The sequence below is a fragment of the Nematolebias whitei genome, chromosome 14, assembly GCF_014905685.2.
Source record: "Nematolebias whitei isolate Nwh7 chromosome 14, NemWhi1, whole genome shotgun sequence".
NCBI lineage: Eukaryota > Metazoa > Chordata > Actinopteri > Cyprinodontiformes > Rivulidae > Nematolebias > Nematolebias whitei.
In genome coordinates this window covers 16,915,364-16,920,597 of record NC_056511.1, presented here as the reverse complement: position 1 = coordinate 16,920,597, position 5,234 = coordinate 16,915,364, and the positions used below count along the sequence as shown (strand labels likewise).

At 36.8% G+C, this 5,234-nt stretch overlaps 1 long non-coding RNA gene across 1 annotated transcript; it reads left to right on the top strand.

Annotated features, from left to right (window-relative positions):
* Positions 1–228: 228 nt before the first annotated feature.
* On the top strand, positions 229–565 carry LOC119419974. The gene is made up of 3 exons (XR_005187283.1): positions 229–298; positions 413–439; positions 526–565. It is a non-coding gene; the product is annotated as an uncharacterized LOC119419974 (long non-coding RNA).
* The last annotated feature ends 4,669 nt before the right edge of the window (positions 566–5,234 follow it).

Here is a 5,234-nt window from a genome sequence, read left to right as displayed (position 1 = left end):
GGTGCTGGCACAGGAACTGGATTTGGGCCAGGCGGTGCTGGCACAGGAACTGGATTTGGGCCAGGCGGTGCTGGCACAGGAACTGGATTTGGGCCAGGCGGTGCTGGCACAGGAACTGGATTTGGGCCGGGCGGTGCTGGCACAGGAACTGGAGGCTTCGGTCCTGGGGCAGGAACTGGGGGCTTCGGACTTGGTGGTGCTGGGGCAGGAACTGGGTTTGGACCTGGTGGTGCTGGGGCAGGAACTGGGTTTGGACCTGGTGGCCAAACATTAGGAAAACAAAAGCCTTCCAAGTCTGGTACGTAAGATACACACAAGTTATTGATGATTTAAACCCATGAACAGATAAAAATGACTGTTTGATGCATCGTTTAAAACTAATTATTGAACATTCTTCTGACTTTCTTTCCAGGTTATGTTGGACCTGGTTATGGAACAGGTGGGTTTGTTTGTTCATTTATTTGTTCATATTTACTTTAATAATGACTATTGGTGAGGTTGTTTTATTTAAACCATTTTTTCTAGTAGGAAGCTTAGGAGGAGCAGCTGGTCTTGGAGGAGCAGGTTCTGGAGGAGCAGGAGCTAGACCTGGTGGTTTTGGGCCCGGAGGATATGGTCCAGGTGGCACTGGAACAGGTGGCTTTGGTCCAGGAGGAGCTGGAAGCCTGCCAGGGGGGGTTGGACCTGGTGGGAGTGTTGGATATGGACCCAGTGGCCAAACACTTGGAACAAGAAAGCCTGCTAAGTCTGGTTATGGTTCTTCTATGGGTGGAACTGGTTATGGGCCAGGTAAAATCTTATAATAGTGTATATAATAAATCTAACAAAGAATATTTAGATATTTTAATAGTGTTGCTAGTTGTTACAACTTTGAGGACTGATAAAACTTTGACGATTGAGAAATCTGAAAGGATTATCATTTATCTATATAATCTATATTATTATATATAAATATTAAATATAGACTATATATATATATATTTTGTTTTTATTTTAAATGACCTATAATATCTCCTTCACATTCACGTTTACCCGCTGCAGGAGCAGGTTTTCCAAATACGGGATCAGGAGGTATTTTGGGAGGAGGCCCAGGTGATTGTTTTTTTTTTGTTTGTTTTTTTAAGAAGATGCAAAACAAATATAGAAAATAACCAAATGAATTAAAATGTAACTCATATTAGAGCAACATAAATATTTACTTGACAACAACACCAGTACTTTCCCATCACATTATATAAATGTATCCAAAACATTCTAATCACAGTTGTTGTAAAACATTGTACTTTATGTGTAATAACCTAATGTGGCTGTTGTAATTACTGATGTGCTCCTTCGGGCAATGTAGGAGGAGGAATAGGAGGGGCAGGAGGAACCAGCCAAAGCATGGGAGGAGCCGGGGGCCTACCAGGTTAGTTCAAGATGAGTCCTGGCAAAAATTTCACCAGTTATTTCAATTTGACGGGCTGTATTTATATACAGTACGGTATTTGAAAATAATCACAGTCATATCTATGTAATTTAAAAAATGCCTCCCTGTTTGTTACTCCAGCAGGAGGCGCTGGCCCAGGATACGGTGGAGTGGCTGGAGGAGGATATCCAGGTAAAACTAACCTTGACCACAGAACAAGCATCGTTGAGGCAAATTATTAATAAACCTTTTCACTCATTGTTGGTGTCATTTTAACACTCGTGGCTCTGCTGAGGTTTAAAGAAAATGAATGAAACTCCTGAGAACTTTATGAACTCTTGTCTTTCCTGTGATTGTTCTCCAGGATATGCAGGAACTGGACAAAAATGTAAGAAAACTCACTTTGTCTTCTGGGAAAAAGCATGCTCTAATAAATCTTAGTGCCTGAACATACAGCCCATCGTTAACACAAAATCACCACGCTGTGATATAAACTTGGATGTAGGCAAGCAGCTTTTCTGTCCTTCATGTTTTGGCATCATTTTAGTTCAGTGATTTAATCTAAACTATAAAAAAGTCACAATTTGTGATTTTATTAGATCTAGTAATTATTGTGTTACTTAAATAAAAGTAGGAGTTAACTGTGAAAATTGTTACAAAATGAAATTTAATTAAAAGGCATTTTAATTTTTCTCCAGCCAAGGCACAAAAAGCAGCCAAGTATGCAGCCATGCAGGCCTTACTTGGAGCTGGAGGCTACAGAGGTAAAGCATCACACACAGAGGATCTGTCAGCATTGAGCCATAAACAATCACAGAATGACCTCACATTTTAATTTCATGTAACTCTAGAGAAATTGCATTTCCTGCAAAAATACAGTGTGAATGCTTATTGCTGAAGAACTTGTTGAAAAACAGCTGAAATTTGCTTAAAAAATACTGCTGAAACGTAGCTGAAATGGAAGAACAAGCCTAAATTAGCAGAAGAAAGAAAAAAGAACACATACTTGCTGAATTAGGGTTAAATAAGCAGAAATTAGCACAAAAATTAGGAAATCGGCAAAAAAAGAAGGTCAAATTAGCAAAACAATATCTAAAAGATAGCCAAAAAGGTAGAAAGAAGCTTAAGCTATGAGAAGTAGAAACAGCTAAAATGAGCAACAAAAAAAAAAAAAGTGAAATTAGCTGAAAAGGCTAAAATGTGCAGAAAAACAGTTAAATAGTAGCTGAAATAGCAAAAAAAGCTGAAACTAGCTGAAAAAAGCTGAAAGGAGCATAACAAACTGAAATTAGCAGAAATAAGTTTATTAGGTTGAAAGTAGCAAGAATTACCAAGAAAAACTTGACTTTATCAGCAAACATCTGAATTTAGCTAAAAAGAAATTCTAAAATGGTAGCTGAAAAGGGATAACAAATAAATTAGCATTTGAAAGTAGAAAGAACGCATGTTTGCCCAGTTACGCTGAAAGAAACAGAAATGAGCACAAAAAGTCTCTTTCACTGTTTTTCAGAGTCAGAGTCTCTGAAAAAGTAGAAATTATCTGAAAAAAGCTTAAACTGCAACAATACAGCTGAAAAGAAGCTAAAAGGGCAGGGAAAAAAGCTTAAATTACCAGAAGGAAGTGGAGAGAGCATATTTTTGTTGAATTAGGTTGAAAAAACTTTAATGAGTGCAAAAATTTGGAATTAGCTGAAAAAGCTTAAATTAGCATAAACAGCTACATAGTAGCTGAAATGGTAAAAAGCTGAAACTTGCAGGAATAAGCTGAAAGGCGCATAACAAGCTGAAATTAGCAAAAAGAAGTTAGAAGAAGCACAAAAATGTTGTAGTTAGCAGAAAGAATCTGAAATGAGTACACAACAGCTGAAATCAGCTTAAATTAGCTGTAAGTAGCTTGAAAAAAAGTTTAAATTTACACAAGAAAGCTGAAAGAAGCTGAAGCAGAACAAAATGTCAAAGGAGCAGTAAAAGGTTGTAAACAGATCTAACTAAAGATCTGAAGGATGTAAAATGAGCTCAATGCATTTTCTGAGGAAAAACGGCAGAAAAGGCTAAATATTTCAAAAAGCTAAAGTTGCACCAATACCAGAAGTCATAGCAGGATTGTCCTGAAAGAGCTGAATGTTTTGATATACGATTTGTTGAAATAGTTTGAAAACTGTGGGAAGAGAATCGTGCTCGAAAAACGTGCGGAAGAAAAATAGATCACAATAGTGTGAAACTGAATGCTTCATAAACTTTCACACTATTATCATCAGGACCACTTTTAGGCATGAGGTGCAAATGTTCCTGTTTCATAAGGAGGTTTTTTTTTTTTTTTTTTTTTTTATCATCTGCTGTTTGTGATGAGGAAGATATTTTGACTTTGATGTGTCGTGTGAAGAAAGACAAAATCATTTTTTTAAGTATCTCCATCTTTGGCAGAGCCTGAAGATGTGTGCCGTTTGTTTAACTGTGAATAACTGTCAACTCTCTGGTCATTAGGCGGAGGCTGTCAGGGTAACTACTGTGGCCGGAGGCGGAAGTGAAAGACCAACAGACAGGAAGTGACCTCATTGAAACAACAGTGGTGCTACAGCATGAATACAGATTGTGAATGTCCTACATGACCACATTTCACAGGTTACATTTTTGTTGTCTAAATTTAACAGAGGATGCTTTTTTACCATTTTTCTCATCAAAGCAAATTATTCCCATCAATGAATCAAAGTGCAGCTTTTAGTGGGTCCAAACTTCCAGGTCGAGAAGCTGAAATAAAAAGTGAGCTATTTGTTTTTCAGGTCAAGTTGTTTTATGACTGTTTAATTTTTGTGTTCCTGTATGAGAATCAGCACAAATTTTCTGCGCTGAGACTACCAAGGTCTCCCTCAGGGCAGCTCCACGCTGACGCTCAGCGAACACTAATAATGATCAGTTTGAGTATTTAAATCAAAAATCAAACACGTGGCTTGTCTTTGGAGACAGCTGTCAGTTTTGGGAACAATGAATGTTATTTTTTTGTGTGTGTTTTGACTGTTAATTGTCTGATCCATGAAAAGCTAGCCCTGCTCATGTCACTGTACTCAGACCTGTTAGTTACACTCGATAGATGCTTCCACTCACATTCACAGCACAGTTTTACTGCTAACTAACTCCAATATGTTCAAGTGTAAAATGTCCGTTAGCGTTTATTATGTTTTTACAAGGATACATTTGTCTTGTGAGTTAGATACGACTTTGTTTTTGCATTTGTGACATGAGCATTTTAACTAAATGTTGAGGTAGCCTGATTTAAAAAAAAACATGATGATGCATTCAAATGACATCTGAGGAGTTTAGAGTACTGTGGTTTCCTTGCTTTGACAAACCTCCATGAACACTGTTGAAAATTGCTCGTGTTTACTAGAATTTTTAAATTGTGCTGAGAAATGCTTTGTCTCATTCTACAAATGTAATGCATTATAAAGTGTTTGGTTTATGCTTTTGGTGAGTGCGTGTTTAAACCTCTGTAACACTTTAATAGCCAGATGTGCTTTCGCCTATACGTTTTCCTTGAATGTATTTTGAATTAGAACGCAATCTGTAATGTTATGAGAATAAAAACAAACAAACAAACATGTAATTGAATTTTATTATATGTTTGAGCATGTATTTGTGTCTATCATGCAGCTCAGCATGTGTTTTTACCATCTCTGTTGTTCATATGGACTATAAAGAAAATGATGCACTTTTGTACATTTATTACTGAAATAAAGAAATGACTAATAAGACCTGACTCATTGGATTCAATTTATTGTTGTTTAAATTTATATATATATATATATATATATATATATATATAAATTTA